The following is a 16,741-nucleotide window of genomic DNA, read 5'->3' on the forward strand; positions in this document are numbered from 1 at the left end:
GAGAAATATATTATTTCTTGAGTGACCTCTCTAAGACCTCCTTGTGGTGGTTGGTATAAACAAACTGGTAATTGGAAAGTTTAGAATAAATAAAAGGCAGCTTTTTAAAACCCATGTATGTGCTATGTAAATGAACCTTCCAAAATGAAGCTCAAGTCTATATGTTACAAATCCTTTGCAAGAAGATTGTTTGAATATATTTTTAAGCAAACATTTACCAGCTGTGTGAAGGCATGAAGCTTGTTTAGAAACTCAGAAATATTTTACAAGGTGAGGACAGAGCATGCTTTTGTTTGGAGTTCCTGGCCTAAAATTTTCAAAAATACTTAGTAATTTCTTTCTATACTTCATTTTTTAGATACAATGAGTTGAGGTGAAATTAAAATTGGGAGTCAGATACTGGATATTAAACTCTTTGTGGGAATGTGTATTCTGTGCCAGAAAGAGCCAAATGTGAGAGGCCTGGCACGTTTCTTAGGGCTGGATACTGAGGAGGGCAGGCAGCAAAGCTTTGATCTCTGCACTTTGTTAATCTCAGTGCTTGAGGTTATCGCTCAGATGTTAGGATACAGCCTCATATTTCAAAAGAGGAAGCACAGAAGGCTGTGGCACTGTCCATGTGAATCTGTTAGTGCAGGTGCAATCTGCAAGCTGAAGATACCATCCTATAAACACTAAAGCAGGTAAATGTATTTCATATGTGAATAGTCCCACAAGGTGAAGAGTTTGTTGACAGAGGCAATTGCTCCTCAGCGGAAGTAAGTGGTTCACATCCCAGGCTCTTGCCTGCTTGTGAAAGTCACATTTTGTATAAGTACTTGGAGGGTCTGACTTATTTCTGGCAAATGATCCTAAGAAGACTATTTTAAAGGAGATTTTGCTTGTTCCATTAAACTCATGAAGAGATTTGCAGACACTTCACGAACACAGATCTGCACTCTGTTACCACTGGATCTTTTAATCTGGGCTGATTGCAAATCACAATGACTGTGTTCTTAAAACCAAAACAACTGATGTATTAACTTCTCTAATATCTCCCTGCAGATGAAGTTTCATTTCACTTGACCTTAGATGAAGTTCAGCTGGAAGATAAAGCCAATTTTTAGTATTGCATAATTTTGCATGGGAGTGGATTTTCCTCTCTATAAGTCTTACTGTTTTCTTCTGGGGAGGGGAAAAGGGAGGGGAACAATTTGACAAGAATCAGTTGTTGTGATTTAAGAGAATGGAAGAAAATGGCATCTTCCAATAAATAGACATTTTATTAAAGTTGGATACTGTGACAAATAGTTTGGGCTTAGAACTTCAGATTTGGTATGTAAACAGAGCAACCCCACTGAGATTTGTGTGCATTGTGAAGATTAATGAAATATACTTTATAAAGACAGGCAATGATTCACTGAGTAAAAATAGGCGACATCTTAAAGGGCTTGTAAACACAGCTATTAATTTTACGACTAAAATCTTATATTCTTTGTCTGTCTTAGTCTGAAAAAAATGCCACTGAACTCCATGACACTATTCAGCAGGTACAAATTCAGCTCTTAGATAGATTCTTAAATAGATTTTGACAGTGGCCACAGTTGCATTTTTGCTTGCATGTTTTGTCCATCCTCTGAAATCTCTTTATGATACTTTTACTGTATAAAATATTCATCGCTTCCATTTTCAGCCATCCTCTATACCACAAACCCTCCTTAATACATTTTCTGCAGTCAGTTAGCAGTAGCAATTACAAAAGGAGCCACAGTTAACATGCCTCTCCTTTTCTACGTACTTACCTCAGGGTTTTGCAGTCTAGAAAGTACTCCTTGATGTGAGTCACTAAAAAGATCTTGTGATTTTTTTTTAGTGTTGATTGTGCTTGAGGCTTAGAGTGATGCTGCAGTTCACCGTTGATTTGAAGGAAGGGGAATGACTTTCCTCTTTTTCTCATAACCTCAGGTCTTGTAATTTTTAATCATTCTTTTTCGGTATCAAAGAGCAGCTTTCTTTGGCTCGTTGCAGCATTGTGATGATCTTCCCAACAGCTCCTGTCTGATTCCACTGTCTTGATCTTCTGCACGAAGTGTATATTTGTCGACTTTCAAAAGGAGAAAGCTACAAAATTTGGGCAGGAGCCAAAGGTTTGGTTCCAGCTCAATGGAATTAAAGTTTATTTAGCGGAACACAGCGAAATCACCATCATTTTCTACAGAACCCACTGGCCACAAATATCGTTCTTTTTAAGCTGAAAGCACAAATAACTATATTTGGGTGCCAGCTCCCTTCACTTTTAAGAAATAGGCTAAAGGCCCAGCCTAGTGCTTGTATAGAAACGTTAGTAGCCACTTTGCATCAGTGAGGTGAGCACAGAGTTTGCTGTCACCTGCCTGCATCAGGTGGAGGAAGCAGGAGGTATGGCAGACTGGAGACAGAGACTCACCTAAAAGAACACTACCTACACATAGGCAGAAGTCATAAAGAACATGAAGAGCATTACGAGTTCTTTAAAACATTAAATATACCTTCTTATTCCTTTGTGATGGGAGCAGATACAACTAAAGCTGTAGAATGATGTGAAATCTGTAAGGTTTTTTTTTCAGTTCACTCAGTTTTTATATTTACCACTGTTGCTGTTCTTGTAAGTACTTTATCTCTATTTTTAGGCTAAAAAGAGGAATACATTAATTCATCTTTATACAATAATTTACCTATTAGAAAGAATCAGTCTGGTTGACCTCACCTATATCTGCATATTTAAAATGTGTAAACAATTGCCTGGACTTCCATGACAAAATCTGTAACAGTTCACATAGACCTGATAGGAATTCATCCCAAGGCTCTACCTTGTTTTTAAAAAAGAAGCAGTGTTTGTGGACAAGCAGGCTCCCTTTCTTACCGGGGTATTCCACCTAACAACTGTTGCAATGTAATGAGATAGGATGGGAATTTCCATCGGGACACGAGCCACGGTTGTGAGCGTGCTATCATTTATAAACGTTCCTATCTAAGTCTGCCCATGGTATTATTCTACGCGTTTTTCATGAGGATATAATAGTATTGTGTATCTTCTAATACTGCAGAGGCTTATTTGTCTGCCAAACTCTGCTCTGTTTAAAATTTGTTTGGAAATAGTGTTTTCCCTGGTAATTACTCAGTCGGAGTTGAAACAATCGCTCTGCAGTGCAGCCATGCGGGAGCCGTAAGGTGTTCCTGAGCGCTGTGGGCTCGTCGCCTCGGCAGCTCATTGCAGAGAGGCAAACCAAATCCCCAAAACTTTCTACCCAGCTTCCACAAAGCAGAGAAAATGCAGTTTGGGGTGAGGTCCTGGGGGAAGAAATCGCCCAGGGCTGGGAGATGCAGCGGGGTGCAGCTGGTTCGGAGGGGCTTCGCTTGGTGCGGAGGTGAGCAGCTGTCACAGCACAAGGCGGTACTGCGCCTAGGAACAGGAAAGGGTTTGGGAGCCGTGCACGTTCTGGGTCATGCACCTCGGGGCTGGCATGCCAGGTTTCATTTTCTTCATCTTGCAAGTCTTGGTAGACAAGACTAGAGAAGAGGAGAGCAGTCTCTGCCACCCGTCAGCTTGGCACGTCTGGTTCAGCTGTGTAACCTCCCATGGTCCAAATCTCGTCTGGAACGGACCTCTGTAAAGCAGCTGAACTCAAGGATCTGATAAAGGGTGTATTAATGCATGGAAAATATAGAACAGGCAACTAAGTTCCCTTCTACTGCAGAGCTGCATGCGTTTTTTATTTTCTGTGAATAAATCAGCATATTTCACTTGTTTTGTAGTAATTTGTAACACACAGATCAGTGTCTTCTACAGTGACTTAATATTCAGGAATCATCCCCTATTTAGTTGTGAGAACTAATTTTTCAGCCTGGTTCTTCTGTTAGCTGCGCCATGTAAGGAAGTCAAAAATGCATTTCATCATTAATTATCTTATGGAGCAATCTTGGTTAACGCCACACTAATGTCCAAACAGATCAAGGAACATTCCTGTTGTTGACAACCAGGCAAATTTCCCTTGGAAGGCACTGGAGACTGTCTGAGTGAGAACCTCAGGGCTAAGTCCAGACCTTTCTTTATGCTCAAAATAAGGTAACGTTACAAATCCAGGTAAATTCTTTCTGCTGCTTCTTGGTATTTTGTGAGATGACTGCTTTCTTTATGGTAACACATCATGTTCTTTCTGAGATATGGAACATCAAGCACACCTTGCGCTTTCTTAGATGTCCTTATTTTGTCAGCAAAATTTGTATTTTATTTTTCTTTATAGGAATAGCTTAATTAAGTGCTTGAAAATTTTCTGAAAGCTTTTCAAAACCCTGCTTTGCCTTCCAAGTTTTGGGCTGTTCTGTATTTACATGTGAAAGGGAGTGTGCCCAGACCTTAAAGTAGATGATGTCCTTCTGCACAGTTTATGTTACCTCGCCGTAAACTCATACATTGGGCATTGAGCAATAGTTAAAAGCATATTGGTATGAAAATCCTTATGTAGACACTTAATCTTCTCTTGTGAAGTTAGCTGCTATTGGCCGTGTCGACAGCTCAGTAATTTCAGAGAAGTAGCCTTTAGTGTTTCCTGTCCTCCTTATGAACTCTAAAAATATTCTTTGTTTACTCCTTATGGGACTAGTTGGGCAAATGCAGAATCCTTCAGCGCTACGCAGTATCTGCAAACACAGGGAGGGATGCAGTCCCTCCTCTGCAGGAGCTACGGACACAGGTAGGCGCAGCACCAGGGCTAGGTGAAGCACCATGTGCACGGTCACACAGGAGGTTGGCAAGGGACAGCGGCAAGATACAGCTCCCCTGAGACCTGCTCAGCACCATGCTCGCTGACCGCAGCTCGCTGTTGTAGCAGGCACTTGGAGCCCGTCAGATAAGTCCAGGCTACTTCACCCTACCTCTCAGCTCTACGCTGCAGAGCAAGTTGTCCTCTTGTACAGCAAGCTTCTGTTGTTTAAATTCTTACAAATATTTCTGCAGCTCTGAAAGGGTTTTACCATAGTTTCCATGACATGGTGTTGTAGAAAAAAGTGTGTTGTTTGCAGAGCTGCTTGTTTCCTGCAGACAATTTACCCGAGCAGATTAAGATCTGAGATTTTCCAAAACACAAATAAGGTAAAATACAGTGGAAAATAAAGGTTCCTGCTACTGCGGCTACCTATTGAACTCACAGCTGAATTCAGATGCTTTTTGATGAAATCATTACATGAAAACCCAAAGAACTACTCTGGAAAGCACGGAAGAACTAACTGTCACATAGGCACCCACAGTTTCTCAGAACCTGTTTCTTTTTTTTTTTCATGTTATCCACATCTAAAAAGTTAACCAAGTATATTATTCATCAGTTATATTGTGCTCTGAACAATAAAGCTCTTTCATCCTATCAAACTAAAACTGAAGATTTTGGCTGTGTGGGAAAAATACAGGTCAAATGTTATCTCAAATCAATTTAATAATTAGTACCAGACATAGGAGTACGGTGTTGAGACGATGTTGCAAGTGAATAGACCAACTATAGTATCACCACTCCATTCAGGAAAAAAAAAAAACAAAAAACATCATGCACTTTAAAACAACTGGTTTCGAAGATAAAATTAATAACTTGATTGTCAGGCACTGGAATAGCAGTGTAGACTTTTGCTGCCAGTTGGTTTAAGATTTCTACACCTAAGTTTGGGTGGGTGCACACTGCATAAGTTGGCTTTTCAGATGCATTTAAAAACTGCAGTCAAAATACTTGGTGGCAAGATTAATAAGCTAGAGATTAATAAAGCAGAAATGAATCACATGTGGCGTGGTTTTTCACTCGCCCCAGTATTTCTGCCGGTCACAGCCCCTGAGCAATGGCTTGAAATACTTGCACTGAGCTCAGTGGTGACCCCCATGGTCAGACACAGAAGGCAGTGGCTCGGTACAGAAGGAAATGAAGAATAAGTTGTCTTCTGCACAGCCACGAGGGAAAGGTTTTGGACAAATAACCGAGGACTCCCCTTGTTCCCATGCTGGGAGGTTTGAAAGTGTCACAGTATGTGGAGGAGTGTGCCTGTACTCGGGGCACTGCCTGGGGTTGTCCTCTTTGTAAGTGCAGTTGCGGGTTACAGTTCTTTGCCGTGGTGGCTTCTGTGGGGCTCTATCAAATACCAGTGTTGACTGGAAAAAAAAGGGAGTAAGTTTTGAGAGAAAGTTTTATTTGCCATCTGCTCTTTAAAACGGCTTGAACATTTTCAGGCAGAGATTAGAAATGTTAGGGCTGGCCTAACTTTGAATCCACACAGGTGTCTCCCTCTGGTCTGCACAGATCATGAATGTACAGCTCCCAGCAATAATTACTGCCAGTAAAATATGGAACTAATAAATGTCTCCAGTTAGCGGCAAATGGAAGAGCATATTTCAAACAGTAAGTGTATTGTTTGAACTCCCATAGAGTAACAGCATGTATCTGTAGGCTTGGTTAATAAATAATTATGGTGTAAAATTAAACATATGGAAAATATTTCCTTTTCTGTTTTCTAATTTATAACTTAATTTAAACATTTTTTGATGATGGTCTTTTCTGCAAAGGAAAATAGCTGGAGTATGGACAGGTGATTAAAGATACTTACTTTTCACCTTTAAATATTAATTTCTCTCCCAAACCCTCATGCATGGGGAAATTTATACATATGAGTTGTTCATCTAACTTCAAAATAGGACATATGTGACTTCAGAGCCAACCTCTGAAAGGTGACTTTCAAGTAAAATCTGTAAGAGTTTCAAGAATTTGTATTAACTCATTGTTCCATGAGGCAATCATGCACAAATCTGTCTACTTTGAGGACAAGTCTGGGACCTGTTTCCAAAGTATATGAACAGCAGCAGTTTTTGCCAGTTGGCAGCCGGGGACCTGAAATATCTGTTATTTTTTAGTGCAAGTACACCATGCTACAGTCTGCGATTTAGAAGGTTAGTGTTTGCAAATCATTTATAAAAACTTCCTTTTGTTTCAATTATAAGCTTTGTACTTCAGCTGGTGTCCAGAATATTGTTAAACTCAAGGGTATTAAGCACAGTGGTTTTGTTTTAAAATCACAGTTTTAATGCATTTTAGGTATTTTGAACTCCAGATGCGTTCTTAGAACATTGAACATTTTTCAGCTACCAAAACTAAGGTTGAAATAAACTGTAGAGGTAACACACCTTGGGCTCAGGTTTTCTAAAGATCTTTCTGAACTAAAAATTTGACCAGAAGTAACAGGCTTCCATATTGAGGACAAAATGTTTTGATGTTGTTGATGCTGAAGAGGGAATTATTTCTTAACTACTTTAACGTCTGTTTAACCGGCTTTCTGGCATCACTGCCTTGTGTTGCTCTGTGTCATGTCAGGGTATTATTTTATTTGTTTTAGAGCATGTATTTGGGCAGGTCTTTGCACCTCCTATTTATGAATGATACCATAGATGGGGTTTCTTAGCCTAAGCGTGGCTAAGACAAATACCAGTGGAGTCTGATGGAAAATGTACAGCCTTAATAGACGTGCTGTTATGCCCTGTTGAATTTTGTTGTAGTATTTATTTTGCTCAGAAAGAGAAAACAAGTAATTAGCCAAGAAAGCTCACAGCTGCATAGCATACTCCCCTCTCTCCTATATACACACAGCCTATTGGTATATACAAAACTGGCACTAATGAAACATAAATAGATTCTTTTCCTGTATGGAAAAGACTTTTAGCGTTGAATGGGAATGAAAGCAATAGGTTCCTTGGAAATCCTTGTTATTTGGGGTCTAAGTTTGGATTTGGGGTTCTAAAGGTGTCTGCAGTTCCCTGCGTGGTACGATGTCTCCATGGATTTTCTTGTTGTGTTTTACTTGTTTGTTTAAACCTGTCAGGAGATGGGACCCTGTTTCTGGAATTCTAGCCATGCTGTTTGCCACAAAATCTAAGCTTGGGTTAAAGTTGGTGTTTCGAGGTGGGGACAGCTGTAAAACCCCAGCCTCAACCTTCTCAAACCTCAGTCAGAGCCATCTGATCCAGGACGTACCTGATGTTGTGGCAATTCTGAAATCATAGATCTGAGATAAATTTTACATTATTTTTGAAGAGGAAAGTATGGCATCCAGGGAGGGAAATGTTTTTTTGTTTCTACCCAAAATCTCCAGAAGAAACCTTTCTTTGCATAGTTGTGTAAACAGCGTGCTGCGGTCGGTCCCTCTGTGTACCAAACCTCTTCCCCCTCTGTGCATTTCAGCCTGCATCTGTGACGTGCTGTGCTTCCAGCAGCGACCCCTTATTTTGGCATCAAGGTTCCTCTTCCCTGGGGTACCCCGGGAGCCTCCCTCTGTGAATCGTGACTTCCCACCCATAAGTTCCTCTCCTTCCCAACTTCTTTCACTGTGAACTTCCAATCTAACTTTTACCCCAGCTCCTAAATCAAGTATTGCTCTAGAGGCCCGGCAGGATACGTGCGGTGTCCACCAACATCGTGCTGTCACAGGACTGTTCCTTTGTGGTACGGGCCCCTCTCGTTGTCAAACTGAAATAGCCTCCTGCATGCCGGCCTGCCAGGCCTGCACGCTAGGCCTTGGTCATGTGCAGCCACACCTGCTCCGTTCTTGTCTGCTCCTCAGTGAAAAATCACAGGCCGTGTCCTTTCATCACCCATAGTTACTCTCAGATTTGGTGCTGTGAGACGTTAACAAGCAATGCGATGCCATGGTGGTGCTTATCTCTACGCGCTGTGGCTCTGAAGCGTTTCTGGTCAGGGATGCCTCGCGTTCCTGGCATAGCACGATAACATCTTCACCGCGGTGCTCTGTGCTCTGCAAGGCCTTGAACAACATTCAAATAGGCTTTCTGCATTTTCTTTTAAAGGGGGAAAGGTGATTTGGCTTCAGATGAGATGGGATGGATTGGCTTACATAAGCTGCATGAAATGTAGCAAAGTCCTACCCTGCAGTACCCTCACAGTAGGGACAAGCTAATGAATTCCCCATTCCTGTGCTCGTAGAGCGACTCGGAAGAATATAGTTTTCTACTTGAGTGAAACATGCTTCCTTTCTAATTCTTCTGCACTTTTTAACACTTGCCTTTCTGTTCAGCCGGTCCCTTGATACCAATAGGAGAGCTCCTATTGACTTCAGCATGATTTACATCGATGCCGCGGGTGCCTGAAGTCCCTATCTGCTGATGAGATAACAGCATTTTGCATAGCAGAGGTGTGGCACACAACAGCTAAAAATAAAAGGGAGAGACGCAGACAGAGCTGGCCTATTCTTTCCCCTTGAACACCTTAGAAAAGCCTGTGCAAGTGGCTCAAGGAAGGGCTGACCCAAGCCTGGCCACAGTAAGCATCTTTCCCATTATCTAGCAGGAACCCCTCCTCCAGACTTTCCATGTGGCAAGGAATTTCCTCTTCTGTCTGGCTGAATTTTTGGAGAGCCTTTAATATTGGCAGTAGCTCTGCAATTTTTTTTTTCTGGGGAACTTGGTGGAAGTTGAGCCGGAGCGGTGAATTATAATGAAAGCGAAGAACATAGCCTCACGTCCTGCCCCGCGGGCTCGGTTTCTGCTGTTGCTTTGCCAGCGTTGTGGCTCCGTGTGAGGACCTGGGGCTGCTGGACCCCCAGCCCCACAGAGGCCCTGTGGGTTCGAGCTCTCGAGGTCTGAACAAAATGCCCTCCTCTTGGAAGGAAAACCTTCTTTTGCCAGGGTGTGCGCCAGCAGACTGCCACAGGGAGGTGGGGGGTGATTTATAGACAATGAGAGATTTTCAAGAGGTCTCCTTCCTATATGCAGGGCGTTATAGGCAGGGATCATTAAACTGGCCCCCAAACTTGTGTTTAATTGCGCCAAATCTGAAGGGTACTGGTGACTAAGTTAGATAAACTTTGAAATGCCTAATTGTTCTGTTTTTCAAGCGCACCCTCGCTGTAATGTTCAGTGCTTTAATAACAGTTTCCTTAGAAAGTTCAAAATGTTTTATGTGTCACGATGCCAGAAAAAATAACTTGTAGGGAAACAAAACAAATATGTAATTCTTAATGGGAAAAGGTCACTTTTCTATCCCTTCCTCCTACCTGCTGGAAACAGTCGTTCAACTGAACCGGTGCCCCCCAAGCCTTTTTGGCTGCATCTTGCTTCTCACCTCGACGATTTCAGCCTCTTACTGCAGTCCGTGCTGCCTGCATGCAGGTGACGCCAGCTGCCGCCTGCTGCTCGTGGCACAGTGGGGAAGTGGCGCTGGCCACAGCAGACCTCGGTGTCGGCGGCCCTGCACCTCCCCGCTGCTTATCTTGCCCGGCGTCGGGCCAAGCCACGGGCCCTCCGGCTTTGTTTTCTGTCCTAGGTGGGTTTGTGTCCCCAGTGAAACTTTGGACCCTGGGCGCAGCACGCTGTCACACAAGGAAAAAAAAGAAAAAGAAAAAAGAAAGCAACAGGGAAATATTGGATCAGGGATAAGATGGGGACATGGGCTGGTTCGGAGGTCGTAATGTGCGTGCTTGGCAAGCTGGTGGCAGGGCTGGAGCCGCATCAGAGGCGTCTGACCGGCCGGCCGCTTGTTCTGGGGGACAATCGGTGTCCCAGGGACACAATGGGAGGGGAATTACTTAGTCATAGGCACACAGAGAGAGGAAGCCTCCACTTGACAACGTGGATATTTTTGCATGTGGTTATTTTCTTCCAGTTTTGCCTCTGCGTATCGGCAAAGAGGCTGCAGATCCCTCTAGAAGCAGTAAGAGGAAGTGAAGGTAGAGCAGGGAATGAAAATGGCCAATTTCTGAGTAACCGCCATGCCGTGCTGCCTCCGCACAGCCCGTGCACGCTACATACGCACCAGATTGCTGCTGAGAAGTGCTTCTCTTCTACTCGTGGCTGAAACCACTTGAAATTGCTGGGGGAGTCGATGGCTTCTTCCCAGCTGTTGTTCTCTTCCTTCGCTGCAGCCTCTCAGGACTCTCAGGTGGCCTTACCGTGGTGAACTCCAGCTCTGGTTTCTCCAGCTCAGGGTCCAACACCTCTTCTCCCGGTGCCTTCGCCTCTCTCACGTGCCTCCTGCTGCAGCCTTGCGTGCCCATAACCTTCCTCTGTGCTTTGTGCCTTGTGTAATGCTTGGTTCCTGCACAAAAATCCTCCTTGTTGCCTCACGGGCATCTCTTTGAGGGGTATGACCTTTTATCTCATGCCACTTGATATGTTCACAATTAAAGAAAAGTGATGTTTTGCAGAACACTACAAAAGACCACGAAGCTTTAGGACCTCTTGGAAATGTTTAATGAAAAATACTGTTCATGACTCTTCCGAGCACTCTTGGGCTGCATCTGGCTCTCCAGTGAAGGCTTGCTTTCCTGAAGTGTTTTACTTTTTAATTATATGTATAAATGGGACTGTTTGTGCACTGCAGAAGGTACGTAAGAACTGTAGGCATGTGTGTCTAAAAAAAAGTTGTCCTAGACCATACCACTGATCTCTATAATTCAGGTGTTCGTTTTTTTTTTTTGTTGTTGTTGTATTGTTTTGTTTTGTGTGTGTGTGTGGTGACAGCTAAAGCCATATAGTTCAGAGGAAGCTGTAATGCTTTGACAGTCCCGTAATAAAATATCTGGGGAGGGTTTTTTTTTTTGGTGTCACATGAGCCAGGAATCACCAGACAGCTGAAGTCTGATGCTTAGCACTGACTTTTGATGTGTTTGACCCAAACACCCACACACGCTTCCGCATGCTTCCTAATAATTTGCTAGAGATGTGCTCTGGTCCTGTAGTCTCGCCGAGGAGCTGAACTGCCACGCCAAAAGGCCTTCTGCAGGCACCTGGACAAAGCAGCTAGAGAAGCAGCTAATCCTATTCTTAGCTTGGCATGCGAGTTATCTGCGAGAGGACAGACTGCCAGAAATGTCTGGTGACATATTTGTCCAAGGGAGGGAGGTTTTTGCCAAGATGCTGTGGGTGCTGCTGTATGGAGTTGAGTTCAGAAGCAGAAAAATCTGTGAAATGTGAATTCAAAAACACAGCTGTTGTTAAAGAAATACGGAGCTGTTCCCAGTAACACAGATATATTCAAGATACAGATATTTTTAAAAAATTATTTTTTAAGTATCAGGAAATTAAACAGTAAATGCTGCGGTGTCAGCCAAAGTTAACTCTACCTAATACTTTTGGCTTGGCCACCAGAGGTGGTAGCAAGCTGTCTGTGCAGTTAAATGCTGGTTTTATTTCATTTCATTTTAAACTTAAAGCCCTTTATGCAGGTTAAACATTCTGGGACTTGTGCTTGACTGTCACCCAGCAGTTTCGGCCGTGTGTGCGTAACCCGCCGGTGAGTACGTGTTACAGATCTCCCTCTGTGCCCGCTCTGCAGCAGCTGGTTATAAATTTGTTAGCAGCTTCGGGAGGAGAGCCTGGCTTCGTGGCTTGCCCCAGCAGCCTGCGCTCGAGGGTTGCCCTCCAGCGCTGTTGCTGGCTCCGGACGGCAGCTGCTTGCAGATGCTCCTCGGTTGCTGTAAGCTGCTAAGGGAAAAGCAAACCTGAGACTTTGGGGTGACTGCAGTACCTGGCAAAGAGCTGCTCTGTTGTCTGCAGGCAGGCTGCTTCGCTGCAGGGAACTCAGCCTGCAAGGCTCTGCCAGGCACCCCAGAGCTCCTCCGAGGCACCCACCCACCCCAGAGGGACTCCCGTACCGGGAATCCCCACGGGCTATGGGGTTTGCTCACTCGGTGGCTTTCCAAAGGCACCAAGGTCAGGCACTTAAATCAGGAGGTCAAAGCCTCCCCTCGCCCATCACTGCCCATCTCCCAGCTGGGTGCAGGGGAGCTCTGCTTTCGGAGCCAGAGACCTGCCCTCCCCTCTCCCAGGGGGGACAACTCTCCGGCGGCGACTCCGCAACCCGGGGGACGAGTTGTGTTTTTTTTTTTTTCCTCCTATATTCTTTATATCAGTGGATGCCAGCCAGGATTTAGGCTAAGCCTGCAGTGCTCGGGGTGACCCCGGTGGGCCCGGGAGAGGATCTGGCTCAGGACAGCGCTGTCTGTGCTGGGGACCCAGCTGGCAGCATCCCTCACTCTTGAGCTCCTCCTGCAGGCAGCTGGTCGCAGAGCTTGAAATCTTGAGTTCCTCCGGCGATGTATGAAGCGGGACAGTCCGGGAGAAGACCTGCGTGGAAACAAGAGGTGGTTGTGGCTTCTGCCTTGTTTGCCCTAATACGAAGCAAAGGTGGAAGCTAATCTGTGCGGACAGGTTTCAGCTGTGCTCATCTGTGCCCCGAGGAGTGAATGCAAAGTACTGCTTTGAATTCCTGGAGGCATGGATTTCATGCGTGGATATAATATAAAAAAGGCACTTTAGTTCAGCAGAAAAATATTTGGTCCCACTAGGCGAGGAATTGTTTTCTATTATCTGCATCTTGAGGAACAAATCCGTTCTGATAAATGCGGACAATACCGCGTCCATTGTTGTTGGCACCCAAAAATCATAGATAAGTTGTCTTGGGCAGTCCTAGTGGATGATGTCCAAAGATGACAGGCTTTTGCTACTGATAAGTTCAAAATAAATGTAGGTTTTTTTTTTTTTCAGTATATAGGAGAATTGTTGTTACTGCTGGGTACTGACTGTTCCGAGTCCAGTTACGTAAGAGCAAACAGTGACGGAGTTGGCTTGGAGCCTTCTTCAAGGTTTATTTGGATCACAAAGAGAGTTCCCTGCTCTGAAAAAAAAAAAAAGAGAGAAAACTGGGTTGATTTCACACTTGAAGCCTTTCTCTATGAATGCCTGTAGCAACACCTGGCAGAGGTCCCACTATCACAGAATGAAGGCACCAAACTGTGTATCAAAAATACAAGAGGAGCAGAGCAGCCAGGCAGGACATCTCTGTCAAGGAAATTGATGCCCCATTCATTCAGCCCCACAGTATGTTTTTCTTAGACATCCTGTGCCTCCTTCAGGGTTTTAAAACCAACCATAACAACTTGTTCCTGCAGACAAAGCCCAGTGCTCGTTTGTGCTTGCCAGGTCAAGCTCTCGGTCTGCGTGCAGGCAGAGACCCTCCACTGAACCCGCTTACTGCAGCGGGAACCGCACAAGTAAAGCGGGATAAAAAATTACGCCGCCGGTAATGCACGAAAATGAGAGGAAAAGCCAAGCGGTTAGGCTTTAGCAGCCACGATTTAGGCTTTTTAATGAGCTAAGTTTTCAGGCAACTGATATTTTTGTGGTTTACCTAGGCTGTAGCTAGGTCTCATCCAGCGAGGTGTGAGGCGTGTGTAATGAGAGGCTGCGGAGAGCTCGGGTTCTCTGCCCTGCCCCAGTTCCATCAGCACCTTGGGTGTCTGTCACCATCGCCTCCGTTTCCCTGTCATTAAAATGACGGTGAACACCATTTCTGACGGTAAGACATTTTAGAAGTGCTTTAAGATCTTCAGAGGGAAGCTTATACATCTACAGAAGTATAAAAGGTGTTTGCTTCCGTAGGTGGTCGTTGCTGTGATACGTTCTGCAGCTCTGTGTACTTCCCTTCTGCTGTTTACAGCAATCCCTGCTCGCAGCTGCTTCTCCTGTTCATGTCCTTGCAAGAAACAGGGCTCTTCTGCACCTGACAGTCGTTCCCTTCCTACCAGAGTTTATATGCAGCTTAATTCAGATTTAATTCAGTTGTGTGTGATCCTCGCTCCCTTCCACTCGAACTGGTGACGCAGAGGGATATGAACGGAAGGTGTCTCCGTAGATGTATGAATGGAAATGTCTAAAGGCAGGTGGCCAAAAGTGGGGGTCAGGACCGGATTTGAATGCAAGGACAGCTTGAAGGCTCTTTTTGATACCTCAGTAACAGTAACTAATAGGCTTCTTGCTTTAGCCTTTGAATTTATTTAACCTAGGGAGCAGACACTCCTCTACCAACCTGCTAGGTAAGTGCCACAGTATTTGTGGCCGGTTCTGGTGTCCGCAGCACCGGCCCTCACTCCACTGCTGTGAACATTTTCTGTGATTAACTGGCAGAGGGAGCCCTGGCCAGGCTGAGCGCTTTCTCTTGCTGTTTACGATCATTATAATAAGATATTTGACCCATAGAGTAACAGCGCTAGTGCTGGGTCCAAACCAAAATCTTTGGATTCAAAATGCTCTGAACTTTGGGAAATGGTCAGACCCAAATTTTGTGGCTTGGCTCAGGCTATGAATGAAATGAGACTGAACGTGCCTAAGATTAAAAATCCTTTAGAGTCAGAAGCTTTCTTTTTTTTTGAAGTATTTTTTTTTAATCTTCATTGTTTGCAATTCTTCTTAGGACTTTGCAAATGCGAGATGTGATTCTCTACAAATTCCTTCAAAAATCCTTTCATATATATGGATTAGTGTCACAGACTTCTAATATACAGGAAGCCAATACATTTCTCTTTGATTTTTGGTTATGCTTTCACCTGTGTGGTGAAAGCAAGAATTAACACAGCTGTAGACTTAATGTTTGTAGGCTTTGAGCCATTTTTTGTGCTGCACAGATAGATACATACTTTTATATGTCACTCTTGGAAAACACGCTCGTGATACGGTCTTAATTTTAAATTGGTCTGACATTTGAAACTAAACATCTGAGGTGTTCATCTAACGCTTTCCCTTCAGAGACCCGTGTGCCGTTTTCATACACAAAGCCCACTGCACGTTGCAGAGAAGTCCCGAGTGTACACACGGTGTTTAAGGAAAACGTTAAATGCTGCCAGATAGCTGGAGAAGGACTTGAGGGCTCTGGGCTGAACTTTTTTGTTTTGGGACTAGTTTGTTACTTGACAGATGACAGCCTAATTTTCCTGGTTGTTTATTTTAGAGACGAGAGTGAACGCTTTCAGCACTCCTCTGCAGCAGCTCGCTTCTGCCTCTCTGAAGAGGCAGATCACAGCCATTTCTCTTAACCTTTCTGTTCACCCCCTTTATAAACTAAGGTTAGGGGAGCTCCCCAGAAAGCTGATGTTTAAGTGCTTTGAGGACCTCGCTGAATGGACCTGCATGAAGGGGAGGTGTTTGTGCTGACATGTCCCAGGGAGGTGAGGGGCTGGCACAATAAACTGCATTTGGAGTTCATTTTCCTTTCTCCTGCCTGAGCCTGCTGCCCTGCCTGTGGTTCCCCCTTCTCGCCCAGAGCCCCCCATCGGCCTGTCTCCCAGGAAAGCCGCACACAGCCACTGTGGACCCTGGGTTTCAGCGTTGGCTCTTTTCTGCACCCCCCTCAGAGCACCCAGCCCCGTGCTGGCAGCCTGGTGCCTCCCCTCCAGCCCTGCGGGGACGGCAGCAAGCTCGGCGGAGCATCTCGCAAACGCCCCGTGGTTGGGAGAGACCGCGGAGCTGCAGCTGGCGGCCTGCGGGCTGGACCTGGCCCGCAGTGGGGCTTGGCTCCCTGCCTTTTCTTTAGGGAGGATGGGGAACAAGAGTTTGGGCACAGCAAACTCTCTTCTGCTGGTTTGCAGCAACTGGAGACCTGGCCTGGGTAGCTGGAAGAAACACAAAACATTCCTGAGCTTGGTTGGGATCCACAGCTCAATTTTGGGCTTAGGATCTTCTCCATAGTCTGTACTTCAGTGTTTTGCAGGGTTCGTGTTACTTCGAGAGAGCTGTCAGGAGGAAGGCAGGTCAGCTCGGAGAGATCGTGCTTAGTGCTTCGTGTGACGCTGAGCCCAAGCTCTCCGGTTCTTTGGCACTATCACTTCTGGAAAAAAAAGACAAAAATAAGGAAAAAGCAAAGTTTGGTATATTGCGTTGACAATGTGAGGGTGGTAGGCACCCATAGACACA

The 16,741-nt window shown here is 44.7% G+C and overlaps 1 protein-coding gene and 1 long non-coding RNA gene across 5 annotated transcripts in view; one reads left to right on the forward strand and one right to left on the reverse strand.

Annotated features, from left to right (window-relative positions):
* GRK5 (G protein-coupled receptor kinase 5) overlaps positions 1–16,741 on the forward strand; it is a 168,266-nt gene that overhangs the window by 13,646 nt on the left and 137,879 nt on the right. For 2 of the 4 annotated variants that reach the window (XM_083843478.1, XM_083843477.1), the window contains exon 2: positions 3,969–4,084. The exons of the other annotated variants lie outside the window; for them this stretch is intronic. The gene's annotated coding sequence lies outside the window, so the exon portion shown is untranslated. The remainder of the gene's footprint in view (positions 1–3,968; positions 4,085–16,741) is intronic. 4 annotated transcript variants of the gene reach the window in all.
* LOC310902256 overlaps positions 2,138–16,741 on the reverse strand; it is a 53,266-nt gene continuing 38,662 nt past the window's right edge. The window contains exon 2 of the long non-coding RNA XR_014586588.1: positions 2,138–16,655. This is a non-coding gene — a long non-coding RNA (uncharacterized lncRNA). The remainder of the gene's footprint in view (positions 16,656–16,741) is intronic.

The sequence above is a fragment of the Anser anser genome (genome assembly GCF_964211835.1).
Source record: "Anser anser genome assembly, chromosome: 7".
NCBI lineage: Eukaryota > Metazoa > Chordata > Aves > Anseriformes > Anatidae > Anser > Anser anser.